The sequence below is a fragment of the Balaenoptera physalus genome (genome assembly GCF_965194825.1).
Source record: "Balaenoptera physalus genome assembly, chromosome: 7".
In the NCBI taxonomy this organism is placed as follows: Eukaryota; Metazoa; Chordata; class Mammalia; order Artiodactyla; family Balaenopteridae; genus Balaenoptera; species Balaenoptera physalus.
The window spans coordinates 70,333,881-70,357,553 of NC_138886.1; the positions used below are offsets into that span (position 1 = coordinate 70,333,881).

Here is a 23,673-nt window from a genome sequence, read left to right on the forward strand (position 1 = left end):
TGGCAGCTACTGCGGCTGCGCGGCCGCCTGACCTCGCCAGTGGGCGGTCGTGTGGGGGATGGGAGGAAGTGGGCGGGGAACTGGAAGGGCGGGGTTTGGGCAAGGCGGGGCTGTGCAGGATGGGCCCGCGGGGCCTCTTGAGGTACTTTGTATGCGGCATTAAATGGGCTGGAACGGGTGCATGTATATTATGCTTGACCTAAACCTTTCACGGCAGCTGAGCTGTCCCCCTAAATGCATACTTTGAAATTTACACTTCCTGGCTTCTTCCTTTTGTTACTTCTGAGTGACAATGAAATGCAGCTTTTGTAGAAATTGAAAGGCAGCATGGGGGAAAATGCTTAAAGTTTTTCCTCTATAAAAAAAACTTTAAAATTCTTATCCCACAGGGGAATGCCCTGGTGGTCCAGTGGTTAGGACTCGGCGCTTTCACTGCTGTGGCCCGGGTTCAATCCCTGATCCGGGAACCAAGATCCCACGAGTCACGCAGCCAAAAAAAAAAAAAACTTATCCCACACAATAGACACTTCAGTTATAACTTTGGTTCATAGTTTCAAATTTTAATCATTTAAAACATGTCATTTGCCTCTTTTAAAATACCAAATTGGGACTATGCTATGTAATTTAGCCTGAATTTTTGCCACGCAATGGAATTCCATCATCAGTAAATTTTTCATGCTTTTGTTTTCCACTCACAAATTTGTAAATGGATACACAATTGTCTAATAACTACACATACTATAGTTTCCTTGCCCATCATTTGTTCCTGAATATATACTTTCTTGTTCTCCACTGTTTTATAGAATCTGAGCACAAAACTTTACCTGTTTTTCGATAAATCCTAAGGGCAGAATGCTGATTGAAGACAAATTTTTTTTTCCAAAATACTGTCACCAGCAATGTTTGAGTGTGTATTTCCCTGCTACTGACCTTTCCCTTTATGGATATTTTACTAACTTACATTTTAAAAATTACTAGTAAATTGGAATTTGGGCATATGAATAAATGTATACTTTGACACAACTGCTTCCAACATTTTCCACAGTTTGAAGTTATTATTGTCTTTTAAATCCTTCCAGTTTCTTTATGTATATGCCAACTGATGAGAATATAGGTACATTCTTTTATTACACTCTCCCCCTTTTTTAATATAAAAGATAGCATACTATACTCACTGTTCTGCACCTATCTTTTTTAACTTGGAGATCTTCTCATTCATATATAGATAACTGCTTTATCTTTTTAAATAGCTGTACTGTTTCCCATTGAATGGGTGTGTCCTACATTATTTGATTAGTCCCCTACCGATGGACATTTAGCTGGTTCCAATGGTCTTCTGTTGTTTCTGGTAGATGGCAGCAAGGTCCAGAAGGCTCAAATCACTGCTGTCCTCCATCAGATGCTTCAGCAAATCTTCAAACTGTTCAGCATAAGAGGTTGGTTGGAATGAGACTGGCCTGGAGAAGTTCTTCACTGGACTTCATCAGCATTGGCAAGTCCTGGAGACCGGCTTGGTGCAGTAGTTGGGTATGGAAGGACGCCCCTGAGCTGTGAAGACTCCATAATGGCTGTGAAAAAGCACTTCCAAGCAAACGGTTTTTCTCTGGAAAAGAAAGAACAGAGCTGCTACACCTGGGTAGTTGTCAGAGCAAGAAATCATGAAATCCTTCTCTTTATTATCAAGCTTGCAAGAAAGATTAAGAACTAAGGAACTAGAGGTATGCTCTTAAAGAAACAATTATGGACAGGTACAACTCTTCGTACTCCCACACATGTTTAGTAATTTCAAAAGACTTTTTTTTTCTGCCTTCATCATAAAATAAATGGATTTAATTTGTCAAAACATTTATTGGTAGTATTAAGCAACTATAAGTAAAAGCATCTAGTTCATAGGGGGCACCAGACCATCACAGATAACCTTATTAATGTACTTATGTACTTAAATATCTATTTTACTATATTTATTATATTTCAGTATTTTTGCTTGTATTTGTGCTAATTACACGTGTTCATCTTTATATTTTTAAGTTATTTAAAGTTTTACTTTCAAATCTTTTTGCATTTATTTTTAAGAAAGTAATACCAAGACTGATTTTGCAACCTCAATTAAAGGATGGAACTGCAGTTCATTCATTCATTTAATTAAAGTTATGTATCTAAATCACAGGTTCTATGACTGCCTTCATAGGATTAAAAAAGTGAAGAAAGAAAATGAAGTGCCAGCCCTCTTGAAACTTCCCTTTTTGCCAGAAGGAAACATAAAATATTAATCAATCAATTAATTCAACTACATTATATAATAACACCATAGGCAAAAGAAAAGCGGCTTGTCACCAGAAACTGGAGGATGCAGAGATTCTAAGACTTGATGCTGGATGTACAGTTCTAGAACTTTCAGAGTACTATGGCTAGAAGTGTTAACCTAGGAGCTGGGTTACCCTGGTCTCTGAAGGCCCAGGAAGGAATGAGGTCTTTTAGAAATCGAGAATAGGAGGACCAAAAACTGAACCTTAGGGACCTTCATATTTTAATAAAGAGAAGAGAATAAGGAGCCTGAAAAGGACACTGGAATGGTATGCAACACAATAGCAGGGCAACCAGGAGACAGTGGTGATGAGAGGATGTTTCAAGGAAGAAATACATTTAAAACATGATATCTTATGTTCAGGGAAAATGAGGGCTGGTTTGGCAGAGTTAATTCCACAGAATCTGGATTGGAATACACTGACTAAGGTTAAATAAGAGAAAAGGTTTTAGAGACAGAATGAATAGAAACTTCTTTTGAGAAGTTTATCTGTGAAAGGAAGAAGAGAACTAGGGTAGCACCTGGAGAATAAAAGTGTGTGTTTATATTACTGGATATAATTTTTAAAAATTTTTACAAACATTTTTGGGGGACAAATTTCAAGAAATGTATGTAGTAGCACAAAGCACATAAAAATCAATATTTTTTTTTTTTTTAAATAACTGCTTACATAACAGCCTAAAATGTCAAGCATCATTGTTAAATCATTTCTAAATACTAGTAGGCTGGAATGCCTTTTCATATGCTTTGTTTGCTACTTTTAGTTCTTTTATTTGTGTTTCAGTTTATGACATTAACTAGTTTCGTATTGCCCTTGTGAATTGTTTTTATGTATCCTTAAGTCTTAAAAGTACATATAAACCATTTATGCAGATGGTAGCTATATTCCTATGATGCAACTATTTGTCAATTTTATGTTTACAAATAATAGCTCATTTTCTTTACATTTTCTCCTAATGCCAGAATGTTGAACATGTAGAACCAATCCTCTCCCATTTTCATTCCTCTGTTGATCTTATGGATTATCAATTCCCTTTTATGTTTTAAATCTTTCACATGTATTTTTTATAGTACATTAGGATTTTTTTTTCATCTATAATACGAGATGAGAATCTAAATTGATTTCTGTCTAGGTTGCCAGGCATTTATCCTGTTACCATTTACTGAAACATTTTTTCTTCCATATTAACGTCTAAGATAGCCTTTACTTTACTTAATTACTACAGATTATATAACAATTTCTGGGATTTCTTTTCTTTTCTTTTTTTTTTTTTTGCTGCACCAATGTGGCTTGCAGGATCTTATTTCCCTGACCAGGGATTGAACCCGGGCCACAGGAGTGAAAGCTTGGAGTCCTAACCACTGGACCACCAGGTAACTCTCCTGGGATTTATTTTCTTTATTACTCTGATCACCTAACTCCTTACTGTCACTGTATTTATACTGTTGCTGCTTTATAATACAGTTCATTTTCTGGTAAAGCTATATATGTAAGAATTTTTCCTCTTCTATACTTTGATATTTTTGCTTGGTGATCTTTCTTAATTAACTTCTGAATTGTTCTACAGAAGTCAGCATTGGGTTTATAAAAATAATGAAATTTTGTGGACTCAAAAATAACCATACTTAAGAATCTGCCTGCCAATGCAGGGGACATGGGTTCGATCCCTGGTCCGGGAAGATCCCACATGCCGTGGACCAACTAAGCCCGTCTGTGCGCCACAACTACTGAGCCTGCGCTCTAGAGCCCGTGTGCCACAACTACTGAGCCCACGTACCACAACTACTGAAGCCCATGTGCCTAGAACCTGTGCTCTGCAATAAGAGAAGCCACTGCAAAGAGAAGCCCGCACACTGCAACGAAGATTAGCCCCCGCTCGCCGCAACTAGAGAAAGCCCGCACGCAGCAACGAAGACCCAACGCAGCCAAAAATAAATAAATAAATAAATTTATTAAAAAAAATAATAACCATACTGCAGTGGATATAAAATTCTGAGGAATTTCCTTCATCAGATGGAAAAATGAAACTGGATAGGACAATTTCTCTTCCATAAAAATCTAAGGTAAAGAACAAAAAATAGATTAAAATCATCAGAAAGTAAAGATGTAGCCACCAAAAAGAGAAGCCCAGGCAAAAAGAAAAAGAATAATTCTGCAAGTAAAAATAATTAGATTTAAAAAACCCCACAGAAATCCAACATATTGCTTAAAGGATCATTCATAACTCACTATGTGAGGTTCTGCATGGAACCCTTATTCTGCCTGGAGGCAACTCAACTTCCCTGAGTCTCGGTTTTCTCAAATGGAAAATGGAATGAAAAATATTTGTAGAGCTGATGTAAATACATTTTAAAGCTCTTAGAGGGACTTCTCTGGCGGTCCAGTGGTTAAGACTCTGAGCTTCCACTGTAGCGGGCACAGGTTGGATCCCAAGATCCCACATGCCAAGGCAGCGCAGCTGAAAATAAAAAGCTCTTTAGAATGGCTCCTTCCTCGGGGTTAACCATAAGTGGTAACTTTTTTCTTCATTTTCTCCACATAAACCTATATGAGAATATTACGTGTCTTTTTCTATAAACTGGTTTGAAACTGTACCATCTCACTCTTGATAGCTGACTGACAAAGTCAACTGAATTGGTGAGAACCTAGAAGAGTGAAAGATAGGTATGATCATATCAAAGACATGTTTGATTTATATTCAGTCAGCACAATGGCTTAAATCAATATCTGAAATTGAAGGGAATCTTCTAGGCTGGAATGGGAAAAATATACTGTATTCTTTTGCTGATTCTGGCGCCTGGCACCTCTCCCTGCTTTCCTGGATCTATTCTTTGGTTTCCATATCACAGTACTTTCCTTCTCCTTCAGGGCTGAAATTTCCAGGGAGCCCTCATCCTTCACTCCCTTTCCTTGCACTGCCCTCTCCTACTTGCACAGCTACTTCCTGTTCTGTTGTGATTTCTGGTTTAAGTTTTCCCAGATGGACACAAATAGAAAGTAAAAGTTGAATGATATTTTCAGATTTTGTAGAAACACATATAAGAGAAGTCTTCCTTTTTTATGTTGAATACTTTTGAAACATGAGGACCCACATAGTTCAAAGGAAGCAGAAAGCAGGGTCCAGTAACTGGGTGGGCTACAAAGCCCTCCCAGGAAAAGAAGCCCCTGCTGGCCAAGTGTGACAGGGCCAGAGACCAAGTCTGGCGGTCTTCTGGTCTGTGCAGACATGCTCCTTTTAGAGAGTTTTCCTCCAGAGCTGATCAGAGGTTCTTTCCTGGCAGGAACTGACCCTGATATTGGAATAAGCCTCTTGCCATAGTCTTTGTTACGAAGAGAACAAGTCTTCAACTTCAGACAGGGCGTGGCTCCTTTGATCTAGGAGCAGGTATGGTGAGAGAAAAAGGAGCCAAAAGGAGTTTCCCTCCTCCAACCTGCTGGGCAGACCCAGGGCTCCTGGTTAATGATCTGATCCACATACTGACACTGGGAGGAGGGTAGGCCCTGAAAATCTCAGGGTAAAAACCACAACAGTGTATCTGAGTACAATCTCATATTTGAGGGTGCACTAAATTTCTCTATTAACAGTAAATTCCCAGTTTCACAAATTCATTTTTTATAACGGATCTTTTAACTTTATCATTAGAAAAATATGTTCACTGTAACTTTGCATAAGGACTGCAACAGCCCCTTCTACCCCTGACACAGTAGTAAAAGGTCGCAGTCTTCCATGCCAGCCTCCAAATCCCTTTTTATCACTGGATGCCACAATACTCAAGGATCATTTTTTCCTCACCACTTGCCTTTTACTTTCAACCCACAGAGCATGCAAAGATACTGGAACCTATTGCCCACTTTTTCTTTCAACACCACCTCCTCACTTGACCTACACTTCCTAAGTCCATCTTTCCCTCTTCTGTCACCCATGTTTCAAAGACTAACTCCATGGCCAAGGTTGCAAAGCTCCTTGGAAGAAACCCTCAAGCAGATTAGGGAAAAGAAATTCAGTCCCCAGCCTGGACAGCTCTTTCCCTTCACCCTCACCTGTGGCAAAGGAAGGCCAGATGACCATGAGAGGGGCTTGCTCTAATTCTTCTCAGAGGCTTGCAGAATTAGTCCCTCAGAATGGGAAGGATCGCAAACAGGACAAGAATCTATAATCTACTCAGGACGGAGCATACCCTAGGAGACTCTTAGAAGGAGAGTATTAAAGAGGAGATGCAAGAATTTGGGTCCTTCCACATAACAGATTAGTTCCCTTGCCCAGGACAGGGAATTAGCAGAGATCCCTGTGAGCAAGTCTCCCCAGTTTGTGCTACAGGCTCCATGAAAGAATAACTTTAAAAACCGGATGAAGTGTTTGTGTCAGATGCTTCATCCACAGAAAACTGGGAAGGTACCGGAAGATCCACAGCACAAATCCACAGTGATGTCAGCCTCTGTTGAGAGCCTAAACCTACTAGAAATTAGAGCAGTGTTTATGGATAAAGTGGGTAGTGAAACTCAGAAGAACAAGTCAGATACTGGCCAGATCCTAGAGAAGAAACTGAGGCTTATGCATGAATTAAGGAAAGAAAAGACAGTCCACCCATGGAGGAACTCAAGGACCAACAGAGTCCAAAGATAGAAATTCCTGTGATGGCAGGGCCCCTCCTCCCCCAAAGGAAGGTAAGGGCTGAGTGTCACATCCTGCAGCCTTCAAGCAGGTGTGAGGGCCCAAGTGCACCGACCATCCATGCCATTTGTTCTACCCAAACTTCACTACATGCTTTCCAAGAGGAACACACCTTTACCTTTGCTGCCTAAAAACTTCCACACGTCTATGAAACTGGATTCTTCTTGTACTGAAGGTAGACTCATGAACTGTTTTTGCCTTTTGGCTGATTCCCTGCATACTGGTTATATTTAACCTTAAATACACTTGCTACATGCTGGCTGTCTTCTGCCAACCTGCAATGTTTCAAGTATACAATACAAAAAAATGAGGAAAACTGCCACAAAAAATTAATACTGTTCATCATAGAAAGACTAGTCCAGTGAGCTTCCATGCTACCCAATGAAAAGACAAGTGATCTTGGACTAGACCAGTGGAAAGAGTACTACACTTTATAAGACCATAAATTGAATCATTTACACCTTATACATGTATTTGTTTTGTATACTTTTCAAAAGATTCTTTTTTTTTTTTTTAAATATTGCTGGAGTGCAGTATTGCCAGCCTGTGACTTTTTTTTTTTAATTAATTAATTAATTAATTAATTTTTGGCTGTGTTGGGTCTCCGTTTCTGTGCGAGGGCTTTCTCTAGTTGCGGCAAGCGGGGGCCACTCTTCATCGTGGTGCACGGGCCTCTCACTATCGTGGCCTCTCTTGTTGCGGAGCACAGGCTCCAGACACACAGGCTCAGTAGTTGTGGCTCACGGGCCCAGTTGCTCCGCGGCATGTGGGATCTTCCCAGACCAGGATTCAAACCCGTGTCTCCTGCATTGGCAGGCAGATTCTCAACCGCTGTGCCACCAGGGAAGCCCCCAAAAGATTATGTTTTTAATAAGTTAAAATGTGTCCCATTGTAGCCACTTAAGGTAGTGCCAGTGGTGCCTATATTATCCATCAGTTGAAGACACGAGCAGCCCCACAAACTTGACTGGGACCAAAGGCAAAAAAAGGGTGTATTCAGAAACGGTTGTCTAAGTAGACCAGAACAATCAATCAGAAGAGAAACCCCACCTGGTCTTCTGCCCTATCTATCTGGTCATTATGTTATTGTGCCCTTACTATCTAATGATATAAACTAACTTTTCATCAGAGAAAGAGAAATACTTCATTTTTTACTCCAAGAAGTAGCTGATCCAAATGGTCCATCTGGGAAGAGTGGAAAGGCTAAAAAATAAAAAATTAGCTTAATCTCTTAGCAGAGCCATATGAGCGGGGTTCATTCATTATTTTTAATGTCTGGGGGGTTAAAATAGAAGATCTCATATATTATGCTAGTGCAGGTCAGATACCTGGGAAAGCAGACTCTGAGACAGAGATAAGCACACAAGGAGTTTACTGGAGAATGCGTGGATCAGTCATTGTGGCAAAGAGAATTTGAGCAGAAGCTGAGCTGCAGTGCAGTCACAGCAGGGCTTTAGCCAATCCCAAGGGAGCTCTGACTCTGGGATGACCCTGTGGAGGTAGAGAGAAGGGGCCAGGCCTTTATATCCCCACATTGACAGGTAATTGGATTCAGGCTGACCCAGGAGGGGGAAATAACTTTGGGCTAAATGAATCACTTTAGCCAAGAGCAGTTTCCAGAGAAGACCTGCATGCTGTCAGCATGAAGCTCTATCAGCAGCTAAAGGGAGTAAGTTCTCAGGTCTTAAAGGGAGCTGTGAATGGTGCATCAGATGTCTATTATAAATGTCTTTTTTAAAAAGAAGTTTTGGGGGGTTTTTGTTTGTTTGCTTTGTTTTTTTCTCTCTTCCTTCTTCTTCTTTTGTATGGTCATACTCAAATTTTCAGCTGGGTCCATAATTTGCAAAAATGTCTAACAAGATTGTGATGGACAAAGTATACTCTGAAAACAGTGGCCCTCTGATGTTTATTATAAGCAGTTTATGGATGTGATATTTGTTGTCTCTACCTGAGGGCATTATAGTAGCAGATGGGGTACCTGGATTGGGCACCTTCCCTGTGAATGGGAAGGATGTAGATACCGGGAAACCAAGGATGGAATGCAGGAGGACACGTTATCTGTCTTCACAGCCCTTTCCTAAGAACTGCCCTCCAGCCCTGATATCCGGACCTGGAAGCTATGAATGATAAAACCAGTGTGAGCCAATCAGAAAGCTAATCTTAAGAATCTGACTCAAGAAAGCCAGAACCTGAGACTCAGGAGCTGAGTCACATGAATGAGAATGTTCTAAGGTTGCTGGAGTTTATACAGTTCTTACCTCTTCTCAGGTTTTATCGTTTAACTTGTACTTGAATTCTGTGAGCTATCACAGTATTCCTGGAAAAATTACCTTGCAGCTCATATCAGTGCAGATTGTCACATCTTCTTAGAAGTGTGTGTGTATTTTTTGAGGATGTCATGATGTCCCTTTAATAATGAAAAGATACAATTTTAAAATGTTTTATCATAGATTATCCATTTAAAAATTTCTATTACAAATGTATACTGTATTATATGCACAGTATTTTATAACTGTAGTACCTAGGTATATTATCAATAAAATAAATACATTGGAGGTGTGTGCTCAACATTTTTTCCAAGCGGGGTGGAAGGTGAAATACCGAGGGCCTATATCTCCATAATCCTCGGGACTCCACTTAAAAACAGGGGTGGACAGTCTCTGGGATTCCACATATTTGTTGAAAGTTGAGTTTTGTTTGGGTCATAGGAACAGCAAGTCACCCCTTCTAGAACCTGGGTTCACAGACAGCCTATGTCTCACTCCTAATTCTCCTCTCATCCTATTACATTATCTGCTTGGGGTAACTAGCTAATCTATCACCAGCGTGAGTACAGTAAGATCTCAGGTTCCCTTGAGGAGTCTCAGGGTTCAAGTAGCCTCTAAATATTCAGTGCCAAGTCAAGGCCAGTCTAGGACTTCATACAGGTTTAGCGCCAACCACCTGCAAAGGGGTGAGCCGGACCCACTGGAGGGAAGGGACTTTAACTTATACGACCCACCCGGCCTCAGTTATCTCCTGCCATCTATGAAATGGAGAAGAAAATAATGGTCCCCAATCTGTCTTGTGCTCAAATCTGACTCTGCTCCTTACCAGTTGTGGCCCTTGAGCAAGTCCCCTCCCTTCTTGACCCTCATGCCTCTCCACGCCTTTCTGAGCTACAAGAAAGTGGATAAAACTCAAAGAATACTGTGAAACCATCTGCAAAGCGCTATGTGGAAGCGAGTACTATGCTTCACCCCCTCTAACTGATCTGCATTTGAATGCTTCCCAGGGAGTCTGCGTCCCCCGGCCTGGGCCACGATGCTAGGTCCCTGGATGTCCTTAACTCTGCCTTAGGCTTTGTCTATGGGGGGGGGGGGTGACACTTCCAATTAGCCCGATAGTGCTCTCCAATGATCTCCTTAGAGGAAATTTTCCCTCACAAAGATGTTTCATTACATTTAGAGAACATCAATTAGCTCCTATATCACATCCTCTGGTAAGGATGGTCTCTATTTCTCGTCAGCAAGGATAACTATTATTCCCCCATATATGCTTGTTTTTTTCCTAAAGGAGAATGGTGCCATCTGTCTCTGTTGTGTTTAGGGGGAAACAGAATATCCTATGAGCTTGGATTTAGGGAAAGGAAGGGGTCCCTTCAGCTTTTACTGAGAGCGGGCTTTGGCTTATAAAATGAGACAAAGGTTAGGGAGAGAAGTTGATGATGGCGCTGCTGACACACCACCATCCTGGTTTCCTTCATTTGTATTTGTGAAGATAGCCCACTTAAAAAATTCATTACTTTTTCCATAATACTCTTATTAGAAAAACAAGTAACTACTCAGCAATCATTCGATGCTTACAAAAGTGAGAAATTGTAACAAAGACCACAGCACAGTATCTGGACCCATCAGTCCTCTCCTTTGCTTCCTCATTACCCTGAGCATTACGTAGTCATGGCATGGAGTGAATCAGGTTATACATGCCTCACGGGGCCAAAGATTCCCCATTGAGCATCTAGGAATAGTAAGAGAAAATAAACTTCACACATCCCCAAAGTGGAACTCAAGATTTTGGAGCAGTGAGCCCCTGAGTTCAGAAGTGTGAGGAAAAAAAAAATCTATGACCATGAATCTATGGTGGGCCACAGCTTCCATCTGCACCAAAGACCCTACACCCTTCCTGATGAAAGCTGCAGTGCTGGGCGCTCTTACTCCCTTCTCAACCTTGAGGAAAACATACAGCTGATCACACCACATCTCCTCTCCTCTCCCCATGTGACCTGCGCTGGATGGAATGTAGGAGGACATGCCAGTAGGGGACACAGAACCCCTGGCTCTGTGTTTTGGGAGGTGGTGTTGGCAGGGATTGGAGCTCTCAGCTGCCGTGGGTGTTGGCTCACCTCCCTGCTCCTGTGAAAAGTGTTCACAGATTACCTGCCTTTCTTTCCTACCTCCACCCCAGAGGGGCGGTAGGAAGCCCTGAGTGGGTGGTACAAGGGCCCATCTGTGTGCAGTCACCACAACTCTCTGACTGTGGGGCACTGTGGACCCGGGGTCTGGGGGCGCTGCTAAAGCAGGATGAGCCCTCTGCTCTTGCCCCTCCCGACAGGAGGCGGCTAAAGGGAAGGGAGAGCCGTGAAAGGCCTCAGCAGAGCTGGAGGGGAAGGAGAATACACTGTGTCCAGGCTTGGGGAGGAAATCTCCATGTACATTCAAGTAACACCCCCATCACTCTCTAGCCACTGGAGAGGAACTGGAATCAAAGCTAGGGACCTGAAAATGGACCCGTGAGCTGGATCACCCCACCTTCTGCCCTCCAGGCAGTCCAGCTCTGAAGGGGCTCAGAAACAGGATGAGTTCCCTCTTAAAAGTGGCTTTTTTAGATATTAGAAAAGTATCCACTGTACAGTGGATGCAGAACTGGGTGGAGACAGGGATGTTGCTGTGCTTGGATACTGAGACGGACATGCTAAGGCCTAATACTACGGTAGGTGCTACTTAAAGATCTGCTATAGCTGTGATATTCATCTGTTTTGAAACAAACGTTGAACTCAAAATAAATAAATTCTCCCTGCTGGCTGGTCACCCTGCACAGGGATTTAACTCCGCACTGAGACTGCATGTTGCCTGACTCAATGACATCAGTGCAAGGCAAGTGGGTCACATGGCCCTCAATGATGGGAATGTTCACAGTATGGCCACACAGGGCCTGCGGAAGAATGAGGAGAGAATGAGGAAAAGGTCAGGATTTAATGTGTGGAAAGCAGGGAAACTAACAGAGGGGAAAGAATGACCCAGTGGGTGGGAAGGAACAGGAGTGTCTATCACTGATCATTAACCAAGCTACTCCCACTCCCTGCCTCACTCCCCAACTACCTGACTCGGGCGCCACCTGCTGGTGACTGACTAGAACACTGACAAAGTAAGATGGACTTGGTGCCATCCTGGCAAGAGTGTGTGTATGTGTGTCCTTGGGACAAGTAGTGGAGAGGGAGAGCTTGTCTTTGAGCACAAAAACAATGATGCCTTCAGGGATGTTCTGAGGCCTGCCAAACTCCTTTTTGGCCTTCCTTACAGCCATTCTTTCTGACATTGTGCAGGATCTTGTACTCAATGCAAACAGGTGGCCTATCAGGGTTGAGGTATCCTCTGTGGTTGTTAGTTATATGCTTGTTACAGTCATGGGATATCTTCTTAAGGATACACAAAGCACATGCACCACAGGTGGTTCTGCAATTTATGACAAGGGTGCAGTTTTTCTGGGCTCACTTCGGACCACTACTCAGCCCATTGAAGCCAAGGTGGCCAAACATTCTAAAGACTTTCCGTATCCCTCCTCATCCAAATGGCTTTGGTTAACACCGTTAAAGAGCAGAGTGGGGCTTCCCTCGTGGCACTTCCCTCGTGGCGCAGTGGTTAAGAATCTGCCTGCCAATGCCGGGAACACGGGTTCGAGTCCTGGTCCAGGAAGATCCCACGTGCCGCAGAGCAACTAATCCCGTGTGCCACAACTACTGAGCCTGCGCTCTAGAGCCCGCGAGCCACAACTACTGAGCCTGCATGCCACAACTACTGAAGCGCACGTGCCTAGAGCCTGTGCTCCGCAAGAAGAGAAGCCACCGCGATGAGAAGCCCACGCACCGCAACGAAGAGTAGCCCCCGCTCTCCACAACTAGAGAAAGCCCGCACGCAGCAACAAAGACCCAACACAGCCAAAAATAAATAAAGTAAATAAATTTTTAAAATAAATAAATAAAGGGCAGAGTGGAGTGATGGCTGAAAAAGAAGAGCCACAAAGAAGTGGAGTCACGCAAAAGGAGGAGTCCCCATGAAATAGAGAAAGGAGCCACCGGGAGACTTTTGGGGAACAGAGTGGGGTGAGAGGGGACAGTCCTGATCCCCACTTCCTTTGTCCTGTGCTCGTCCTTGCTCTCTATCACCTGCCAGGACCCTTTCCTCCACCTCAATAAAGGTGGACAGCCTGACTCCGGTCTCTGCCTCCATTCTCTTCCCTCCCATTTCTGATAACAGCCTTTCCAGTAACATCCTCCAAGTCACAAACGTGCAAAGCATCACTGTCATCGTTTATTCCTTCTCCTTTCTTGCTGTCTGCTTCACTGACGTTCTCATGCTATTCCTTCTGCCTAGAACTTCACCACCTACATTCCTGCCTGGGCCAAGCCCTAGCTCTGTTATCAACCTCAAACGTCACCTCTTTCAGCCTTCCTCTCTGATTCTCCAGCCCTGCCCCTCAGGAGGAGATGCTCTTTCCCTCCCCGGAAGCCCCACAATGTAACACAAGCATGTGGGTGCTGGAATCAAACCCTCTGGGTTCAAATCCTGGCTTGGCCACTTATGAGAGATGAGACATTGGACATTTCCTTCCTTATGCCTCAGTTCTTCAGTTTCCTCATCTGTAAAGGGTCAAGTAATAGTGCTGACTTCCTCATGATGCTATAAGATTTACATAAAAACCAAGCTGCTAAAGTGTCTGGCACATAGTCGGAGCTCTATAGATTTGTGTTAATATTATTATTATTGTCACCAGCGTGAAGCTCCTTGAGGGCAAAGGCAGTGTCCTACATCACTCTTATCTCCTTCTGGCAGCTTCTCCTTCAGGGGAAGTAGATGGGAGCCTGACGTGGCTCCCGGACAGGCTGCACCATGTGGACCAATGTACAGAGTGGTGGCTCAGGCAGGTCAGGAAGAACCAGGACAGTAGCACAAGGCAGGAACACATGCAATAGGCAGTGGGGAGTGAAGGGTGCCCCTGAAAAAGTCAGGACAGGATTCAATACTCAGTCTTCAGTCCCAGGCCTTCCCACCCATCCTCGTGGTGCACCCTGGGGACATATCAAAGAAGCAGGGTGCTTCTAGGAAATGCGTGGGGCTGTATTTGGAGTCAGTCAGAGCTGGTGTGAATCCTGGTTCTTCTTCTACCAGCCACCTGGAGGGACTTAGACAAGTCACTTCCTGCCAAGTCTCAGTTTCCTCATCTATAAAATGGCGGGATGAATGCCTACCTCTCATAGTAGGAGAGTTCATTTGCTAGATGGGGATAATTATAGTATATACCCCATAGGGTTGCTGTGAGAGTTAAATTAGTTTAATGTATCAAAAGTACTTGGAATAGTACTTGGTACAAAGTGTTACACACATGTCATTTCTTTTTACTATTGTTCTTATTATAAAAGCTTTTAGGGCTTCCCTGGTGGTGCAGTGGTTGAGAATCTGCCTGCCAATGCAGGGGACACGGGTTCGAGCCCTGGTCTGGGAGGATCCCACATGCCGCGGAGCAACTAGGCCCGTGAGCCACAACTACCGAGCCTGCGCGTCTGGAGCCTGTGCTCTGCAACAGGAGAGGCCGCACACCGTGATGAAGAGTGGCCCCCGCTTGCCGCAACTAGAGAAAGCCCTCGCACAGAAACAAAGACCCAACACAGCCAAAAATAAAAATAAATTAATTAAATAAATTAAAAGAGATTTGCTTACAAAATATTTAAGAAAAAAAAAAAGCTTTTAAAATATTGTTATATTTGTCAACAGCTTGCAGAGTGCCTGGCACACAGTAGGTGCTCCATACAGATGAGTTTTGTCTTTTTCCTGTCTGGTTCCAACTCTGAGGCTGAAATACCCAACAGGCACATTCAAGAGATGCTTAAAGCACCAGCAAAGTAGAGGCATCAAAACTTGTGAAAAAACCTGTTTTGAAAGTATATTATATTTCAAAAAATGATCAAAGAAGTTATCATGGGAAAAATCTGAATTTTATTTCATTTCTTTAGACTTATCTTACTTTTGTGTTTTGAATTATCTAAGTAGCAAATGGTGAGGCAGTTGGTGGTGGGGACACAGTCTTTTAGCCTTTGGGCCTTTAGGGCTTAAGAGTCTAATCCAGCCCAGTGTCAGCACTAAGAAAGGGAAGGAAAGGGAAGGAAGAGAGCGGGGAAGACTCTCTAAGAGACCCTGCTGATTGTGCAATTTGACCATTTGACCGTCTGGGAGAGTCTCACAAGGATGAGTCCCAGGGATGGAGAGAAAGTGCAGCCTCCATCACATGAATGCTAATGCACTGGCTCCCCAAAGGCAGCTGGGCGCCCTGTGGCCTCCAGAGCCCTCCCTTGGCTGCCAGCCGAGCCCTCCTCTTCTTCTGGTTCCAGGGTCGGATGGGTGAGGAGGTCAGTGGCTGTCATTTCCTGTCTAAAAACTCGGGAGCAGCCACAGTTGTTCAACCTCTTCTTGGGGGTCAGAGGCCTGCTTGCCCTGGATGTGCCCTCAGGCCGGAGGAGGTAACTTGGAATCAGACATGCTTCAAATCCTTGCTCTCTAATACTGGATGATCATAGAACCTCCCTGAGCCTCAGTTTCCCGATTTGCAAAATGAGGATAACAAAACAACCATCATAGGACTACTACAGAAATGAAAGAAGATTAGGCAGGCGAAAGGCTCTGGGACACGGCAGGCCTTCAAAAGTTAGAATTCCTCCTCTTCAAGCAATGCTTCCCCATCTCTCCAATTTCTACCCTAAACAAGCCTATTTACCCTGGAGGAGTCCTGATTAATTGTTTAGTGCAGAAAGCTTCCTACAATAACTAGGATTGTTCGTTTGTTTTCCAACAGAGACATCCTACTAGGCCCCCTGGAAAAGGCATTTGACTTTCATGCTTCAGGCCCTTCCTTTGTCCATTAGACTCCTACTAACTTCTGTCAAGTCTTCTGGCTTCAAATCCCACACAAAGGCTCTTGCTCAGAATCCAGGCGGCCAGCCTGCTCTGCCATACTGCGCATTGTCAATGAAATCCCTTGTGGAGAGATGTCAGTAGTTCACACCAGTCTCTCCTGCACCCTGTCCCGGCCTACGGTCTTGGAAGCCAACTAGATGCAGACCTAGAATGCCCCCTTGTCACACCTTCAGGTAGCATAGATCTTGGAGGTAAAGCTAAGGTGATGGCTGGTAGAATCAAGATTCAGGATCTCACTTGGCTGGAATAACATTTTAAATTAGCAAATGAAAACTTAATGGGCATACATAGTCCTACCCTTCTGTTTCATTTAAGGAAAAAAAAGAAAAAAGGATCAATTGCAGAAACGCTGATCTGGGGAAATATGACTTCCTGGCAATTCATATAAAAACAAGCAGTGCTGGGGAAGCCTGGGGTTCAGACCCCAGGGCTGACGCTCAAGCTGTGTGACTGTGGGCAGACCGCTCGCCTTCTCTGGACTTGTTTGGTTATCCTAAAATGATACTTAAACCAGAAGGCTTCAAAGGTCCCTGCCAGTTTGATATATAATCCTATAATTATATATACATATATATCAATATATACACACACATGCACACTATAACCTGTGCTCTAGGGCTTCCCCGGTGGTGCAGTGGTTGAGAGTCCGCCTGCCGGGGCAGGGGACACGGGTTCGAGCCCTGGTCTGGGAAGATCCCACATGCCACGGAGCAACTAGGCCCGTGAGCCACAACTACTGAGCCTGCGTGTCTGGAGCCTGTGCTCCGCAACAGGAGAGGCTGCGACAGTGAGAGGCCCACGCACCGCGATGAAGAGTGGCCCCCGCTCGCCGCAACTAGAGAAAGTCCTCGCACAGAAACGAAGACCCAACACAGCCAAAAATAAATAAATTAATTACTTAATTTAAGAAAAAAAGAATCTGTGCTCTAAGTCAATGTTTCTCCAACTGCGGTGGGCATCCAAGCCACCAGGAGATCTTGTTAAAAATGCAAGATTCAGTAGGGGCTTGCGACTCTGCATTCCTAATAAGCTCCCAGGTGATGCAGAAGTTGCTGGTGCGAGGACCACACTTTGAGTGGCATGGCTCCAAACAGCAGTAACTTGCCTCTAATTCACCTTTGCTATGTTCTGACCACAGTATCTTACATGCATTATTGCATTTAATTCTCATAACGACCTTGGAGGTAATTACTATCAATATCTTAATTCTCTAGATGTGGAAACGAAAGTTCACAGAGGCAAGGGCACCTGCCTGAGGTCACATAGCTAATATGTTGCACAGCTAGGTTTTGAATCCAGGTCTGTCTAATCAAGAGCACGTGTCCGTACCTGCTATACCACATATATATGTGTAATACAGATTTAGGCCAATGTGTGGCTAAGGACGGGAAGGGAACTAATGAGAAAGCAGAAGGCAAATGCACCAGCAAGTTCTTGCGTTTGTTTCCTTTGCAAGGATGACCACTCATCCACCCACTGATCCCTCCCTGCCTCTCTGGACCCTGTGAAAATACAGACTGATTCTGGTGTCCGATTCTGACGGTTTGAAATTCTAACAGTCTTGGAGGTATTTAAGCGCTCTATCCTTCTCTGACAGGCAAGGATGGCTGTAACAAAGGGAGAAGAATTTAGTTCACAGAAATGATTACAGCAGAGGAGAAATGTTTAATCCTATTAATGAATTTGCTAATTGACCTTCTGCCCCCAGTCATTTCATATTCAGGCTTTTGGAGTGTCAGATTAAATGGAAACAGATCCAGCGGTGGTTGGAGATGGGGTGAAAAGCATTTTGCTCAAGGCCTGCAGATGGCTCAGTAGTTCCGTATGCTAATGAGGTGCTTTGTCTATCCCTGGATGCCTTCTCCCCCACCTCCACACACCCTGTTTTGGCTGTTCTTCCTCGAGGGGAGGCCAGGAGGGGAGGAGGCTGGTGAGCTTAAAAGCTCAGGCTCTGGGATCAGCCAGAACCAGGTCCTGCTATCCGTACGCTGTGAGACTCTGGGCAAAGCACTGCCCTTCTTGGAACCTCAGTTTCTTCATCTGCAAAATGGAAACTGTAATAGGGTCTGTTCTCCAGGGCTGGGAGGAGGTTAATAAAATAACACAGGAAAAGGGCAGAGCAAGGTGCCTGGCACAGAGCGAGGCCAGGTCAACGTTAGCTATTACTATTATTATTAACCCTGCAGATGAGCCATGTTCTCCTATCTCACCGTTGGGAATTTCATCATCATCTGACACTGACGGCTTCCCACAGAAGTCACCGGAGAAACTGCTTGGGATTCCAGTGGCCATAGCTGTGATGGCTCTGGGGCCCACGGGGTGGACTCAGAGGCCACAGCTCGAAGGCACAGAGATCACCAAGGACTACCCAGTCACACTGCAGAGGGAGCAACAGAGGAGGAAGGGACCTGCCCTGAGATGGGACAAAAGGCAGCGGCAAAGCCACTACTGCCCCGAGCTGCTAGGATCATCTCACCTGCTGTGACCCACTGTGCTCACCACCTCCTGGGCCCCTTCCACAGCCCTATAAAGGAGATGAGGGAGACACCATGACTGCCCTCATTTTAGACAGGAGGAAACGGAGGCTCGGAGAGGTTCAGCTAAGAAGTCACGGAGTCGGAGTTTGAACCCAAGTCTCTCACTTTAACCCAGTGGTCCTAACCATTGCACACCCTATTCCTAACTCTCTGATTTGACTGTAGCTCCCACTGCCACCCCCCCATCCCCCAACTGCCCCAGGGAAGCTTTCAGTTTGGCCTGGAATAAGAAGAATGAATCCAATGTTCTGCTCCCACGGCTAGGGTATGGGACTCTAGTGACAGCACAACTGATCACAGCTACTCCCTAAAGGTGACCTATTTAAAACACTACCTGGAGGGAGGGGAAGCATTTAAAGATAAGTCAAGTTGTCTGAAAGTCTCAGGACTCTCTCAGTCTCTCTCAGTCTCTCTCTCTCTCTCTCCCCACAGATGTTATGGGCTGAATTGTGTCCTCTGCACAAATTCACATATGAAAGTCCTGACCCCCAGTACCTAAGAATGTAATGGTATTTGGAGGTAAGGTCTTTAAAGCGGTGATGAAGTTAAAATGAGGCCCTTAGGGTGGGGTCCTAATCCAGTATGACTGGTGTCTTTTTTATTTTTTGCCATGCCGTGCCATGGGGAATCTTAGTTCCCTGACCAGGGATCGAACCCATGTCCCCTGCAGTGGAAGCCTGGAGTCTTAACCACTCGATCGCCAGGGAAGTCCCACTGTGTCCTTATAAAAGGAAGAGATACCAGGATGGGCACACATGGAGAAAGGCCATGTGAGGACATGGTGAGAAGGCAGCCATCTGCAAGGCAAGAAGAGAGGCCTCAGGAGAAACCAAATCTGCCTACACCTGGATCTTGGACTTTTAGCCTCCAGAACTACGAGAAAATAAATTTCTGTTGTTTAAGCCACCCAACCTGCAGCATTTTGTTAGGGCAGTTCTAGCAAACTAACACAGTGGTCTTCATGGTTCATCAGCTAAGCAACATTCTAAACACCCTCACGTCATTCTTGTTTCATCATTCCTGTCCGGCTAAAGTCCAAACTCTCTGCCTCTTCCACGCCTGACCTCTGGTAAGTGGTGGAGACCCACTAGATAAAATCACACAAACGAGTATACTGTGCTACCATAGTTCTATGGTCTACAACTAATGGGCATCTCCAATACTGCATGGAATTCATACTTCCATTCATCCTATATATTTGGTAAGTTCCTTCTATGTGCACTTAGGATACATAAGTGAACAAAAGTGACAAAGCTCCCTGTTTTTTGGAGCTTATATCACTGGTTCCACTGTCAACTCTCTTATGCTTAACGAAACGATTTCAAACATTCTCCACTTTGACAAACTTCTGTCCCCCAACCTCAGCAGATGTGCTGGATGCCACTTCACAGAGGACGTAAAAGCCATTAGAAGAGAACTTTTTGTTACCAAACTCAAAAACATTTACCACCCTTCCTCCTTCCTTCCTGTTACAGTGAAAAAAGTTTCCCAGGGGGTAATCCTTCTTTGACTTTTACAGCTGGGAAAGGTGCCTTTACTTCCCCAGGCATACATTTTAGTCTATGTTGTGACTTTTGGCTTAATTATCTATTTTCTTCCAGAACAGGTATTCGCTGCTCCATCACTAGCCTTAGGAGCTTAGGATTTAGTTGGTACTCAAGAGCCATTTGGGAAATGAGAGAGCTAGCTGGAGAGAGGGCGCCTACAGCATGTCCTAGGACAGAGCCACCAGAAAGGACAGGAGTCTGAGGGATTGCCCCCCTCAGGCTGTCTATTGGGAACCACCATAGGTTTCACCTCAGGAAACTGGCTCTGCCCCTGTGGCTTCTGGAAGACAAGAGCTGGAGATTTAGCCTCACATATGAGGTCCCGGCACAGCTTTCTGGACATGTTGGGAACCCTGCAGTGACCCTGCCAGAGGGACTCTTCTGCCAGCTCCTCTATCAGTGTTCAGCAGGCAGGGCTCAGCTCTGGGGGCCTCTGAGGCTGCTCCAGCCAGGAGAAGCTTGGAACCTCAGATCCCCTAGGCACAGCCTCGGCCTCAGAATGTCTTCCAAGGGCTGCTCGTGGTCTGGGCCTGCTGGAGTCAGGACCTCTCTTCTCTGCTGCAGCTCCATGAAGATAACAGTGGTAGTAACAATTATGATATTTAATACAGAAAACTGCATATTTAATCCCCAAATCTCATCTACTAACTGGAGAATATTCATATATTTTAATAACATAGTCATGAAGAACAGACTAAACAGGTAAGCACTTTATACAAATTTAAGGCCTGGCCTTGTTAGAGTTGCCACATGGACTTGGCAAATAACACTGTCCAGAGCCCCCCAGAGTCCCAGTGCCTTAGAAATATCAAGACTGCCTCAGTGAGACCTCAAGGTGGCCCCTTTCCACTAAAGTTGAGGGGTTGGCATCTCAAACTCTCTACAGGACCAATGCTCTTTTTGGATATGCTTTTATAAAATTATACCAAAGACATCACTGTACAGTTTATTTCTATATAATATTTATCATGGAAATCTTTCCAGGGTAGTTCACATAGACTGACCTAATTTTGTATTTGTGGTGTGACATAGTTTAACTGACTACTTGACAATTTTTTCAGGTGTTTTTAAACTTAAGGATCAGAGAAGTTAGCACCTCCCAAATGGGAACTCCTGGACAAAGGGTTGTCTGTAGAAATGAGAAGGAGCAGAGCCCAGGCTACGTTGCTAAGGCTGTGCCTAGCACAGAGGAGAAATCACACAGCACACCTGAAGCTCTCTCTGGAGCACCTGAATCCTAGCAAGTTGTCTGGCAGATCATAGCTACTCTGTGAAATGTATAAATAAATGATATAAATAATCACGACTCTCATTTCACTTAGTTTCAGACTACCTCTGGTGATAGTGTTTAAGGTATAGGTAAAACAATGTTATAAAGACAAAGATAACTTGTAAAAAAACCAATAAAGTGAGGGATGGGGAAGGGGATGTTCCCTGATTTTCAGACATAATTTTCACCCAAGGAAAATCACAACATTTCATATCAAAAACTCTTTCCAGTGTAGGGATTAGATTTAGGCAAGCTAGAAACTTGCCTCAGATACAAATAGAGAAGGGGTGCCAAGTGACTTAGTAATATGGAAAAGTAATATATTATTGCAATGGTTTAAAAAATTAGAATTAATGATAAAAAAACCCTTGACGAACATATAAAAATTATAAATGAAGACAAAATTTGGCACCACAATTACAAAAGCCCAAGAGCTGTACAAGTGGGGGAGGAGGGAGGGCTTCTAGCACAAAGTTAAAGTTTGACAAATTCCATGCATTCTATACATTTCTCACCAAAGAAACCTAAATGTACTTACTTGCTAAATATCTGGACACCCCTCACACAACACTGCTAAAAATGGGTGTGATGTGTTTACCTGTGATACTGAAGCTTTTATAGTGAAAAGTTTTGGTCACTTTTCAGTCTCAATACATACAGAAGCACTTGATGAAAATTTTGATTCTGTCAAAAGAGAAGGAGATAGCCCCATAAAAATGTGCCAACAAGGTGGTTATCATTGTTGTCAATCAAAGAAGAAATATCAGAATATTGGCCTGCCACAGAATCATATTTTCAAACTGTGGGACAGGAAGAATATCCCCTATAATTTGGAAATGCATTAGGGATGAGATGGAGAAAAGAATTAATATAAATCAGAAATGTATATGCTGTTTCTCAAAAACTGTTTCAGTAAGCTAAAATTAAATTAAGATGGTAATTCTCTCAATTGAAAATGAGATAAGAAGTAATTCTGACAAAATTATTGTTGAATTTGCTTTCAAAAGCCCAGTACATTTTAACAAATTGTGGTTTTGGTATAAGTAAAATGTTCACAGCTACAATAATCTGAATTTTAATACACCCACTTTTCAATACTTTTAAACTACTATAACGTTGTATAAAAAATGAGCCATTAAAGTTTAATAAAATCATTGTAATAAAATTCGTGTCCAGATTGTAGGTGCGTTTCTCCTTTTCCTGAATTCGACTTTCTTCCCAGAAACAGCCCTGAAATCTGAACACATACCACGACATGCTCTGATTTCAAGCCGTCAATCCCTGCGTAAATGGGCACCGGCGTCAACCGGTCTGGCTAAAAGCTCCTACCAGGAAGGGAAGGATGGACGCAGAGGCAGGTGCAGAAAATGAAAGACTGTGCGAAGCCGCGGCAAAGCTCCCCTCCGCAGTCAGGCCCGAAAAGGAAGTTTCCTCTCGCTCTCGCGGCCCCACGCGCTCACTGGGCCCCAGCGGCGCCTTTCCTGGGTCGGGGCTCCTGCAGACGGCGACGCGCAGGTTCTTCCCGTGGGCGCTGCGCCCGAGTTCGCGGAGCTGGACCCGGAGGCGGGTCCCGCTGGGTGGGCGGTGCCCGTCGGTCCGTTGGGGCGAGTTCGGGCGCCCCCTCCCGGCCGCTGGGGCGCAGCGAAGGTAGCTTTGAGGGCTTTGCCTAGTGGAGGACCTGAGCTCCCTTTCACGGTGGTGCAGGTGAAGTGCTGAATTTCTGGACTCCTGATCTCGCTGCTGATGGCCGTGGGGATGCTCTGCTCCATCCCTCACATTTTACCCGTTAGTATACATCGTCTTATATTCTTCCAATCATTTCCCATATTCATGTAAGTGGGGAGCGTTAAGTATTTGTTGCCTGAATCCACTAGAGTTTGGTGTTGTCTACAGAGGACTCCTTGAAATGTTTGTAATCCAATCTGGTGCAGGGGTCACAACTCTCAAGGGTCTTGTCTAGCACGCAGCTCATAAATTTATGGTGAGAATTAATTGAACAATATATATGAATCATCTTGGACAATTAAATATGATTATTTTATAATTATTAGAATTATTAATTTTGTTGATCACATTTAGGCTCTCAGAAATAATTGCCAGTTGATCATTTTACT

At 44.0% G+C, this 23,673-nt stretch overlaps 2 protein-coding genes across 3 annotated transcripts in view; one reads left to right on the plus strand and one right to left on the minus strand.

Moving 5' to 3' along the window:
* LOC309664758 (uncharacterized protein) overlaps positions 1 to 4,266 on the plus strand; it is a gene marked incomplete at its 5' end in the record, with an annotated part of 83,587 nt that extends 79,321 nt beyond the window's left edge. The window contains 2 exons of one of the 2 annotated variants that reach the window (XR_014266023.1): positions 81 to 149; positions 1,353 to 4,266. Of the gene's footprint in view, positions 1 to 80; positions 150 to 1,352 lie in introns of those variants that run through there. The other variant, XR_014266022.1, reaches the window with a different exon arrangement.
* The window catches only part of LOC309664751 (interferon alpha-1-like), a 109,159-nt gene that overhangs the window by 45,412 nt on the left and 40,074 nt on the right, over positions 1 to 23,673 (minus strand). The gene's annotated exons all lie outside the window — the stretch shown is intronic.